Raw genomic sequence first — 12,787 nt, forward strand, 5'->3', positions numbered from 1 at the left:
GTGAGTCGTGTGGTGAAGGGATATAAAAGCAATTCACCTCTTGAAATTGGTCTTCATCGCCTTCACTTCCTTCTTCTCCCTCCCCGCCTTCCCTCACCCCCTCCACCCTTTACTTTTTGGTACCAATAATTCAATAATAATGGCTTCTTTGAATAGTTTTTGAATAAACTGTGTGTCTAATATGAATATATGTTGGAAAAATGCATTTCCTAATTTAGCACTCCCTCCAGGATGTTTAGGCTTTGGTAGTCCGTTTCCCAAGTTGCTGGTGACTTATTCTAGAGAGGTAACCAAGTAAGGCTTAGATATCTAGTACTTTACATCATGAACATAATCCTTTGATTATCAGATTTAATCATATTTAATAGTCATATTTAATTAGCTTTTATAGAGTGTATTTACTGCAAATTAAAACAACTCTGAGATATCACCTCAAACATAACAGATTGGCTAAGATAACAGGAAAAGATAATGATGAATTTTGGAGGGGATGTGAGGAAACTGGGACACTAAAACATTGTTGGTGAATGTCAACTGATCCAGCCATTTTGGAGAGCAATTTGGAACTATACTCAAAACTGTGCATGCCCTTTCATTCAGCAGGTTTGTATCCAAAGAGATCATAAAAAAGGGGGAAAGATTCACATGTACAAAAATATTTGTAGCAACTCTTTTTGTGGTATCAAAGAATTGGAAAATGAGTAAATGCTCATCAATTAGGGAATGATTAAATAAGTTGTGGCATATGAAAGTAATGGAATATTATTGTTCTATAAGAAATGATGAACAGGCTGGCTGATTTAGAAAAGCCTGGAAAGATTTATATGAACTGATGCTCAGTAAAGTAAGCAGAACCAGGAAAACATTGATACAACAAGACTGTGTGATGATCAGCTATGATAGACTTTGCTCTTCTCAGAAATTCAGTGATCCAAGGCAGTCCCAATACATTTTGAAAGAAAAATGCTAGTCTGCATCTAGAATGAAATTGAATGAAGATCAAATCATACTATTTTTTCTTTTTTTTTTCCTCTGAGGCTGGGGTTAAGTGACTTGCCCAGGGTCACACAGCTAGGAAGTGTTAAGTGTCTGAGTCCAGATTTGAACTCGGGTCCTCCTGAATTCAGGGCTGGTGCTCTATCCACTGCACCACCTAGCTGCCCCAGCATACTATTTTTTCATGGCTTTTCCCTTTTGTTCTGATTTTCCTCTCCCAACATGGCTCATATTTAAGTGTTTTAAATGAATGTACTTTAATAAAATTTTAAAAAGAAAAGGAAAAGTGTATTTACTAAGCAAGAATATCTATTACATCAACATCCCAACCAAACTTGTTAGAACTTTTAGCATATATGGCCAAGTGGCAAACTCAAAAATTCTGGTTACTGAAAGTTGTTTTCTCCCTTCCAGGAATCTACATGTGAAGGTCTCCTAGGTGTGGGACCCTGTTGAGCAAAATGGATTGCTATATCCCTTGAATTCTGAAGCTGCCTTTCCTGGTGTAGGTAGTTATTTCCTCAATGTGTCTCTCAGGTCCTAGTGGAAAAGCTACTCATAGTCACTGTTCTTTAGACATGGTTTCTATTACAGATGTGAATTCCTGATTTTCTGATCTTTTGAAGTTCACAAAATCATCATTTGGTTAATGGGGAGGGAGGAGAAAAACTATTTTTCCCACTGCCCAAGAAAGGGTACTTTCATCTTCAAAGTCCTTCAAAACTCTCTCCACATGCACTGCTACTTCATCGCCATAGCTTCTCTACATTATCTTCAACAAGTATGTAATGATCTCTGTTTTGGTTTTCTTGGGGTCTCTGAGAGCAGCTTTCCTTTCAGTTCAGTAATCACCACAAGTGCAGCCAGGTGTTAAAGTCCAAATCCTTTATTATCTCTTTCAAAGCCCTATCTCCTTCACTTGGGGCTCAACTAGTTTTCTGGAGCCCTTCTGGAGTCTTGGTTTCAGTAGTAAAACGAAGGAGGAGAGTCTGCCACCAAGGTGGTGAGAGATGGGATGAATCTGCATGAGTCCAAGCCATTGTGCTCCCTTCTTCAGCCTCCAGCATTCTGCCTGCTTTTCTTCTCAGGCTCTCTGAATCTCTCCAAATAAATTCTGGCTGAGGCTCCCAGCTTATATGCTCTACACTGAGTATACACCAATCATTATATCACTAGGAAATCATTATTTGTTGTAGGATTAAATCAATCATACTGAACCCTGCTAAATTAGATAACCATTGTCTCCTCAATTCCACTTAGTACCTTGTTTCAAGTTCTGGCCCAAAACACAGGTATGTTCTTTCTCCTTTATGTGTTATCTTCTTCCATTAAAATAAAACCTTCTTGAGTGCAAGAACTATCTTTGTTTCTACCTCTATTTCTATTCCCAGGGTTTAGGATGGGACCAGATACATAGTAAGGGTGTAATAAATATTTGCTGACTGCTTGACTGACTTTACCACTGCAGTGGCTGCGACTAGAATTCCTAATTCTGAACTGACTTGTTTCCTTCAGTGTCTTCTAATACTAACCTTAATTGGTAAAAAGGAGAATTTCAAAGTCTCTGGAATGTCTCCCTCTTTTACCTAATGTGACATTTAATTCACTTTGATTCAGTGAAACTAGCTATAATGTAACAAGGAAATGTTGGTGCTGAAAACAAACTACCCAACCTGAAATAGTATTTACAAAGAAATTGTATTAGGTCAATTTTAGTGATACATAACCAGAAAGAAGAGTCCTTATGATATATCTTGTCTAAATCTTGACATAGTTCATCTAGGAAAAGATAGGATTCATAATAAACTTCTCCTGACATCTCATGATCAAAGAAATTAAATTGAGTAAGCAACAGTGAATTAAGAAAGTTAAACTTACACCAGGGAACAAGTACACTATGGCCATCAGTATCACAAAAATCCTAATCTTATGTTTCCTTCAGTGTCATAAAAATTGAACAAATTCAATTAAGCAGAACTATAATCTTATATGTCTCTTAAGGAATAAACAGATTCTATACCTAAATTGTCAGGTTATAGATTAGATTATTTTAAAGGGTTTACAATAGACTGATTTAAGAGGGGAGATTTATATATCACCAGTTAGCTACAGTATTTGAAAAAAGAATGAAATCATTTTAGGAAGCTCAAATTTATCTTTCTTAAACAGTTACCATTATTATTCCATAAGTCAAGTATTGGTAAGGTGTGGTTAATAAAAACTGAACACAACCTTTCAGTTAACCAAAAAATTGCAAACAGGAATGGCCTTCATTCCCAAACAATAAATAAAGGGAATTTGAATATGTCCCTTTTGATGACAAAGGCCATGAAACATAAATGTCAAAATAATTCAATAATGATCATCAATTTTAATTAATACCAAACCTCCTTGCTCCTGGTAAACCACTCCCATTGTATATACAATTAATATATTTCACCTTCATTACCAGCTATCCTACTTAGTCATTTGATCTCTGGAAATATCTTTCCTTGGAAATTGTGGAAAAGACATTATTCTCAGCTCAGTTCTCAGCAACTCTGAAGGAAACTCCTCCTAGTACATACACTTTGTTGGTTCCAAGTCACTTGCAGAGATTCCTCTTTGTTTCATAATATACATCCCATCAATTTCCAATTATTCACCACACAAAAAGAGCTGGTAGAATTATTTTTATAAAAATAGGATTTCTTTGTGGTATAAACCTAGTAATGGTATTGTTGGATTAAAAGGTATGTACAGCTTGATTGCCCTTTGGCAATAGTTCCAAATTGCTTTTCAGAATAGTTGGATAAGTTCACAATTCCACTCACAGTGCATTAATGTCCCAATTTTCCCACATCCACCCCAACACTGATCATTTTCCATTTCTGTCATACTAGTCAATCTGATGAGTATGAGGGGTACCTCAGAGTTGTTTGAATTTTCCATTTTTTATTCAATAGGAATTTAGAGTATATTTTCCTATTACAGGATAGCTATGATTTCTTTTTCTAAAAACTCTCTTCATATTCTTTGACCATTTGTCAATTGGGGAATGACTTGTATTCTTTTTAAAAGTTTTTTTTGTCACAAACATTTTGGTACATGTGGGTCTTTTCCCTTCTTTATGATCTTTTTGGGATACAGGCCCAACAGAGACACTGCTGGATCAAAACATATACACAATTTGATAGCACTTTGGGCATAGTTCCAAATTGCTCTCCATAATGGTTGAATCAGTTCACAACTCCACCAACAATGTATTAGTGTCCCAGTTTTCCCACATCCCCTCCAACATTTGAGTGTATTCTTATAAATTTGACTCAGTTCAAAAAAAAAATATTATATACATGAATGAAATGAGGCTTTTAAAAAGAAACCTAAAAATTATTTCTCAGATTTCTACTTTCTAATCTTGGTTGTATTGGTTTTGTTTTGCAAAATTTTTAATGTAATATAATCAAAATTATTCATTGCATATTTCATAATGCTCTCTATCTCTTGTTTGGTCATAAATTCTATTTTCTCCATAAATTTGAAAGGTAAACTATTCCTTGTTCTCCTAAGTTGTTTATGGTCACCTTTATGTCTAAACCATCTACCTATTTTTGACATTTTCTTGGTGTATGGTGTGAGGTGTTGTTTTATATCTAGTTCTTGCCAGACTGCTGTCCAATTTTTGTCAAATAATGAGTTTTCATTTCAGAAACTGAAATCTGGATTTGCAAACATTAGGTTACTATAGTCATTTACCACTGTGTCTTATGTACCTAATTTCAATGATCTATCACTCTTTTTCTTAGCCAATATCAAGTAGTCTTGATGATTGCTATTTTACAATATAGTTTTAAATCTGATTCAACTAGGTCACTTTGATTTTTTATAATTAATTCTCTTGAAATTCTTGAGCTTGTGTTCCTCCAGATGAATTTGTTAATATTTCTCCTATCTCTATAAAATGATTTTGGTAGTTTAATTAGTATAGCATTGAATATAAGTAAATTAACTTAGGTAGAATTGTTATTTTGTTGTATTGGTTTGGCCTACTCATGAGCAATTGAAAGATTTCCAGTTGTTTATGTTTGACTTGATTTGTGTGAAAAGTGTTTTATAATTGTGTTTATATAGTTCTTGAGCTTGTCTTTGCAGGTAGACTCCCAAATATTTTATAATGTCTGTCTTTTTTTTTTTTTTAATGCTATTTCTTTCTATCTCTTGCTGCTGAGCTTTGTTAATAAAATATAAAAATGTACATTTGATTTTAGAATTTGCAACTCTGCTAATGTTGCCAATTATTTCAAGTATTTTTTTAGTTGATTCTCTAGGAATCTATTAGTTTATCATCATATCATCTGCCAAGAATGATAGTTTATTTCTTCATTGACTGTTCTAATTCCTTCAATTTCTTTTTCTTCTCTTCTTGGTAAAGACAACCTTTCTAGTACAATATTGAATAATAGTGGTCATAATGAGTATCCTTGCTCACTTGATCTTATTGGGACAGTTTCTAGTTTATTCCCATTACATATATTTTTTGGTGATGTTTTAGATAGATCCTGCTTATCATTTTAAGGAAAACTTCACTTATTCTTCTGCTCTTTAGAGTTTTTAATAAGAATGGGTGCTGTCTTTTATCAAAAGATTTTTTTTTTCATCTATTGAGATAATCACATGATTTCTGTAGTTTTGTTATCGATATCATCAATTATATTTTTGGTTTCCCTGTTATTCAATTATCTCTAGTATAAATTCTGTTTGGTCATAGTATATTACTCTCATGATAAATTATTATAATCTCTTTGTTAATAATTTATTTAAAATTTCTGCATCAATAGTCATAGAAAATTGGTCTGCAATTTTCTTTCTCAGTTTTGGTTCTTCCTATTTAGATAAAAGCACCATATTTGTGACATAAAAGGTATTTAGTAGGACTCTTTTGCCCATTTTTTCAAATGTTTTATATAATATTGATATTGTTATTTAAATGTTTGGATTAAATCTAGCCTTGAAGACTTTTTCCTTAGGGATTTCATTGATGGCTTGCTAAATTTATTTTTCTAATATGGGCTGATTTAAGTAATTTTTTTCCTCCTATGTTAATCTGGTCAATTTGTGGTTTTTAAAATACTCATTCATTTCACTTAGCTTGTCAGATATTTGCATTAAGTTGGGCAAAATAGCTTCTAACTATTGTATAAATTTCCTCTTTATTAGTGGTAAATTTAGCCTTTTTCATTTATGATACTGGTTATTTGGTTTTGTTCTTTTTTTTTTTTAATCAAATTAACCAAAGTTTATCAATTTTATTTTTTTCATAAACCAGCTCTTTGTTTTATTTACTACCTCAGTGATTTTCTTATTTTATTCTCCCATTTGTTATTTATTATTTAAAGTTTATTAGTTTTTGACATTTATTTTCATAAGATTTTGATTTCCATTTTTCTCTCTATATCAATCTGATACAGGTTACATACGTACAATTATAATAAATATGTTTCCTCATAAAAATATTGTGAAAGAAGAATCAGAAAAAAGATGAAAACAATGAGAGGAAAAAATAACAACAAAAAATAAAAGAGTAACTGCTTCAACCTTCATTCAGACTCCACAGTTCTTTCTCTGGATATGGATAATATTTTTCAACATGAGTCAGTTAGAATTATCTTAGATCACTGTATTGCTGAGAAGAACAAATTCTAACACTATTGCTGTTAATGTGTACAATGACAACAGTCTTTGACTATTGTAGCTTTTATGCCAAATTTATTCCATAGATCAATCACTTTATTTCTTAGCTGTACCAACTAGTTCTGATGACTGCCACTTTTTAATATAGTTTTAGATCTGGTACAGCTAAGTCTGTTTCCTTTGCCTTTTTTTCCCATTAATTTCTTGATATTCTTGACATTTTCTTATTCCAGATGAATTTTGTTATTATTTTTTCCTAGCTCTATTAAATAAATTTTGGCAGTTTGATTGGTATGACACTGAATAGAAGTGCCATTTTTATTATATTAGCTTAGTCATGAGTAATTGATGTTCTTTCAATTGTTTATATTTAACTTTATTTGTGTGAAAAGTGTTTTGTAATTGTGTTCATATAATTTCTGGGTTTGTGGTGAAATGGCAGATTCCCAATAATTTTATATTGTTTATCATTATCTTAAGTGGATTTTATCTTTCTACCTCTTCTGTTGAGATTTGTTGGCAATATATAGAAATTCTGATGTCATGTTGGTTTATTTTATTGTCTGCAACTTTGCTAAAGCCATTAAACATCATACCATTTGAAAAAAGTGATAATTTTATTTTTTCATTACATATTTTAATTCTTTCAATTTCTTTTTCCCATCTTTTTCTTAAATTAACATTTCTAGTACTATATTGAACAATAGTGATGATAATGGGCATCCTTATTAATCTTATTGGGAAAGCTTCTAATTTATTCCCATTACATGCAGTGCTTGCTGATGGTTTGGATACACATTTTAACTTAATTCATTCCTCTGCTCTCTAGTGTTTTTAATAGAAATGTGTGCTGTCATTAGTAAAAGGCTATTTCTGCATATTGAGATAATGTTATGATTTCTGTTGATTTTTTTAGTGATATAGTCAACTATGCTGATAGTTTTCCTGGTATTGAACCAACCTGTTACAAGTCCTGCCTGATCATACTTTTTATCTTGGTGATAAATTGCTGTAATGTCTTTGCTAATATTTTATTTAAAATTTTTGCATCGATATTCATTAGGATAACTGGTCTATAATTTTCTTTCTCTACTTTGTCCTTCTTGGTTTAGGTTTCAGCACCATATTTGTGTCATAAAAAAAATTGGTAGGACTCTTCTTTGCCCATTTAAAAAAATAATTTATGTAGTTTTGGAATTAATTGTTCTTTGGTAAAAATGAATGTTTGGATTATTTTATTTCTTTTTATAAAATGAGGTTATTTAAGCATTTTATTTCCTCTTCTGTTAATCTGGGAAATGAATATATATATATATATATATATATATACATATATATATATGTGTGTGTGTGTGTGTGTGTGTATATATATATATATATATATATATTCATGTTTAATATTTAGTGCTATTTTGTACAATCATAGAGAAATTAGCAAGAAGGGGGAGTTAGGGGAAAGGATAATGCATTCAGTTGTGGATATGTTGAATTTAAGTTGTCTGTGTGATACCCTGTTTTGTGATATGTAGTAAGTAGCCAGAGATGCAAGAATGGAGGTCAGGGGAGAGGTTAGAGGTAGACAAATAGAACTGTGAATCAACATTGTGAGATCATCATTAAATCAGATCACCAAACAAAATAGTACAAGGGAGAAACAAGTTCAGCCCTCTATGTCACCCATGAGCAATAGATATAACCATGGGCAATAAATAAAGTTCCAGTAAAGGAGACTTCAGTAGGCTCATTCAATAGATAGTAAAATAACCATAAAAACAATGTTATGATGATGTAGAGAGAAGAAAATATTGAAGATTATGGAATGTCAAAGTAATCTTGTGAAGGTAATCTACAATTAGTGCTTTTACTTCTTTCTGCTTATCTCCTAATTCTCTGCATTCTGGCTTTCAACCTCAACTCAACTGAAACTGTTGTCTCTAAAATTACCACTTATTTCTTAAAAGATTTTAAAATTTCCCTTTTAAGAAATAAATAGTTGAATTGAGAATGAAAGCACTAATTGTAGACAGCCTTACAAGGAATTTGACCATAAAAGGGAGGGGAGATATACAATAGTTAGTGGGGATAGACAAATGAAATTGGGGTTTTTTTGATGATGGGGACAACAAGTATATATGTTTGTAGGCAGCATGGATTCAGGTCATAAGGAAAGACTGAAAATTACAATAGAGTTGGAAGAAGAAGAAATCTGTGAAGAGAAGTCATGATAAAATGGGATTATTTATGCATGCAGAGAGATTTACCTTGACAAGGAAAACTATATTTTCATGTGAAAGAAGAGTGAAAGAGGAGATAGTGACAGAATATTGGAGAAAAAATAGTGGAAGAAATGTTGTGAGATGAGTAAGGGAGAAAAGTGAATAGCCTCAAATTTTTTTTCAGTTAAATATGAGGCAAAGTTCTGAGCCAAGAAAAGGAAGAATCATGGGAATCATGGGAAGTTTGAGGAGGGATGAAAAAGTTTGGAAAAGTCATGGTGAGTAGTATCTTGAATTTAATTAGGGTACTCCAAATGAATTGTCTTTTTGCAATTAATCTTTTTTTTTTTTCTTTTTTTTTTCCTGAGGCTGGGGTTAAGTGACTTGCCCCGGGTCACACAGCTAGGAGGTGTTAAGTACCTGAGATCAGATATGAACTGGGGTCCTCCTGAATTCAAGGCTGGTGCTCTATCCACTGCACCACGTAGCTGCCCCCTGCAATTAATCTTAGGATAATTGAAAATAAAGTTGTAAGGGATCAAATTTGCATGGTTTGACGATTTTATCTAGTTTCATGTGTGCACACACACATGAATGAAGATAGCAAATGGTGAATAATTCAAAGTTGAGGCCTGGCAGATCAAGACTAATGATAAAATAAGAGGACAAAGGATATAGTAGAAGAGGACTGAGTCGAGTTGAACAGGTTCACCAAGGAATTGAGACATGGAAAGGGTGAGTAGCCAATGCAGAAGTGATGGCATAGGAAAATACTAAGGGGTGGAGGATGCAGTAAGGGCAAACGATACTGGTAAGAGTTATGATGACAGAAGGCAATAGAGTATTAGTGGTGTAACGAATTCTTTGCAAATGCTCCTGGATTTTCTCTTCCTCTATGAATGTAATGGTTTGGATGCTTTAGTTATCTTACACTGAAATAGACTATTTGTTGTCTGTTCCCCATTTTCATTTTATGTCTGAATACGTATTTAATTCAAAGCAGATTTGGGGGCCTACAATCTTCAGATAATCATTACGCTGTCTAGGAGTTTCTCTGAGTCTCATGCCAGCACTCTAGTGGCGTTTTGGCTTTTTGAATCCTTAAAGACCCGTGCTCTCTTGTTAGGGAGCCAGAGGATGGGAATAGCACTGCATGGCAGAATTTAATCCAGCCAGGAGTCTTTCCTGGTCGGTCTGCGCATATTCCTCCACCCCTATCCTTCATCATCTTTCTATCTTTTCAACCAGTGGAAAAGCCTGAAAATAGTGAAAATGCCGATATTAAGGAACCAGAATCAAGAGACAAGCAGAAGAGTTGTGAACTGGAATACAAGAAAGGGTAGCTCCGAGAAGGAAGGAAGGGTTTCCTAGGATGGTCTCTCCTCCACCTTCTCCATATCCATACCTCCGAGACAGTTGCTTCTACTCTAGTAGGCTAGCTGAAAGATGAAAATTGACTAAAGAGAATTACTACGCCGGTTTCTTACTGCCTTTGCCAGTTTTGTTCACTAGTAAATTACCTTCGCTTGTCTCTTCCTGTTCCTAATGTCAGGCATATTTTCCGTCTCTTATTCTATTCTAAACCATGCTCTACTAAAACGCTTCATTATCAGTCATCATTTTCTCTTCCACAGATGTACACCCATCCTTCCTTCTGAAGACATTTTTTTCCAGATTCCCAATTCTCCGCCAAATCTTTTTGCTCTCCTTTGATTTCCTTCTCTAGCCACCTTTTCTCCCACATTTCTCTCATTTCCTCTTTCCTCTTTCCTAATTCTTCTTTATTTCTTTTCCCCTCCCCCAATCACTCCACTCTACCTCTCCTTCAATCTCATGTGCTTGGAACTGCATATTCGACCTCCCAGTGACAACCATCAGCCTTGGATCTAAACCTTTTTACATCCCTCTTCCTGTGTTTTAATTACTAACCTGGTTCCTTCGCGTTTGAAGCACTACAGCCTTTTGGTTCTTCCGCTGCCACTGCTCCAGCTGTCGACCCTCCTAGTGTAGATAAAACAATTCCACTTGTGGATTCTTTTGCAATTCAGACGATTCTGAACATTCCCTCCAATCTCCCAAAGGATTATTATTATTGTTATTTTGTTTGCAAATATTGTTTGCAAACATTGACTGCCAAGAAATTAAATGACCCGGGTCTTCTTGTCTGCATCTTTTTATTTTTTTTTTAAAGCTTTTTAGAATTTTGGAGGGGTTTAGTAATTCCAAGATTGCAATCAGTATTTTGTTATTTTCTATTCCTTGGGTGGTGGTTCTTTCACGTTTTATTGCTCCTTCTAAATTAGAGTTACTCTGAGTCTGTTCAGAAAAACGACGGCAAATGAGGTGGCAAGATCACTATAAAACAATTCACTACTCTTATGGAAGCTCAAGGAAAAAGACCCTGGACCTAAATCGCATTGCTTTTCTTGGAGTAGAAGGAATTACTATACTTTATTACTATTATTATTATTATTTAAGTAATCACTGGATTTTTTTTTTTTATCACTTTACTGTCTTACCACCTACCTTAATGTTTCAACACTTTCCCTTTTCAGAATAGAGGGACAACAGTGGCTCTGTCTGCAACTTTGTTTTATGTAGTTGCCGTATGTGGCATTTTGGACACAGGATCCAGTTACCGTCAGGAGCTGCAGCAGCCGCCTCCAACATTTAAGAAAGCAACCTCCGCATCGGTCTCTACAGGTCCTCCTTGCGGCTGAGATTTATAGCATCCACAGTATCTTGGAGTTTTTGGAGAAGAGCGCAGTGTTTCCTTCCAGAGGATCCGCGCCCACATTCACGAGAACCAAGAAGGCAAGGCCAGTAGGATTTGCTCAAAGGGTAGGCTGACACTCTCCTCCTGGGACATTTCTGTCCCTAAACCCAACTGGAATTTGAATGTTAGCTTGGTTTAATCCTACTGAGTTTCTCCTTTCCAGATCTCAGACCTTTCCCTCATTCTCCTGGTATAACCATTGTTCCTATTAGTCTTCCATAATTTCAAAATAGTTCATATGGAAATCCTTCACCTTTCATTTTTTACAAACAAATTTAATGTTAAGTAGAGTAAGTTTGTTTGGAATATCTTCTCCTTAGATTATTGATTATAAGTGCAAAATTGTCATAGTAATAAGTACCAAAAGCTCATTCCTCTGAGTCATGTGGCTGCTTGACAACCTAGGGAGAATGAAGTCTTAAAGTTGGGGAAAAAAAAAATCTGACTTCTTAAGTTATAAACACTTTGTCTCTTTATTTTAAAGTATTATTGAGACAAACAAGGAAGAATAACCTTGTGAAAAAAAGAAAGATTGAGTTTTGTAGTGAAAGTAAGGGATATTTACCTTTATTCTCTTCAACTGGGTAATGGAGCAAGAAAAATAATATTTTCCATAACATTCTTTTTTTAAGCTTTTTATTTTCATAACATATGCCAGATAATTTTTCATCATTGATCCTTGCATAATCTTGCGGTTTCAGATTTTCCCCTCCTTTCTTTCAACTCCTCCACTAGATGGCAAGCAATCCAATTTATGTTATATATATTAAAATGTATGTTAAATCCAGATGTGTAAACATATTTATACAATTCTATTGTTGCACAAGATCAAAAAGGAAAGAAAATGAATAAGAAAACAAAATGCAAGCAAACAACATCAAAAAAAGTGAGAATGTTATATTGTGATCCACATTCAGTTCCCACAGTCCTCTCTCTGGGTGTAGATGGCTCTCTTCATCACAAGATCATTGGAACTGGGCTGAATCATCTCATTGTTGGAAAGAGTCATGTTCATCAGAATTGATGGTAGTCAATATTGATGTTGTTGTGTATAATTGTAGCGAGCTGTGGTCTCTAGAAGCTGCCGGATCACTCTCTGGGAAGAGATCTGCTGTGTCGTCTACTCAAA

General features: G+C 34.1%; 1 protein-coding gene across 1 annotated transcript in view; it reads right to left on the reverse strand.

Moving 5' to 3' along the window:
• Positions 1-12,787, reverse strand: part of TMEM232 (transmembrane protein 232) — a 185,910-nt gene that overhangs the window by 164,126 nt on the left and 8,997 nt on the right. Inside the window, exon 2 of the mRNA XM_074281948.1 lies at positions 10,812-10,883. The gene's annotated coding sequence lies outside the window, so the exon portion shown is untranslated. The remainder of the gene's footprint in view (positions 1-10,811; positions 10,884-12,787) is intronic.

This window comes from Sminthopsis crassicaudata, chromosome 1 (genome assembly GCF_048593235.1).
Source record: "Sminthopsis crassicaudata isolate SCR6 chromosome 1, ASM4859323v1, whole genome shotgun sequence".
Classification (NCBI taxonomy): domain Eukaryota; kingdom Metazoa; phylum Chordata; class Mammalia; order Dasyuromorphia; family Dasyuridae; genus Sminthopsis; species Sminthopsis crassicaudata.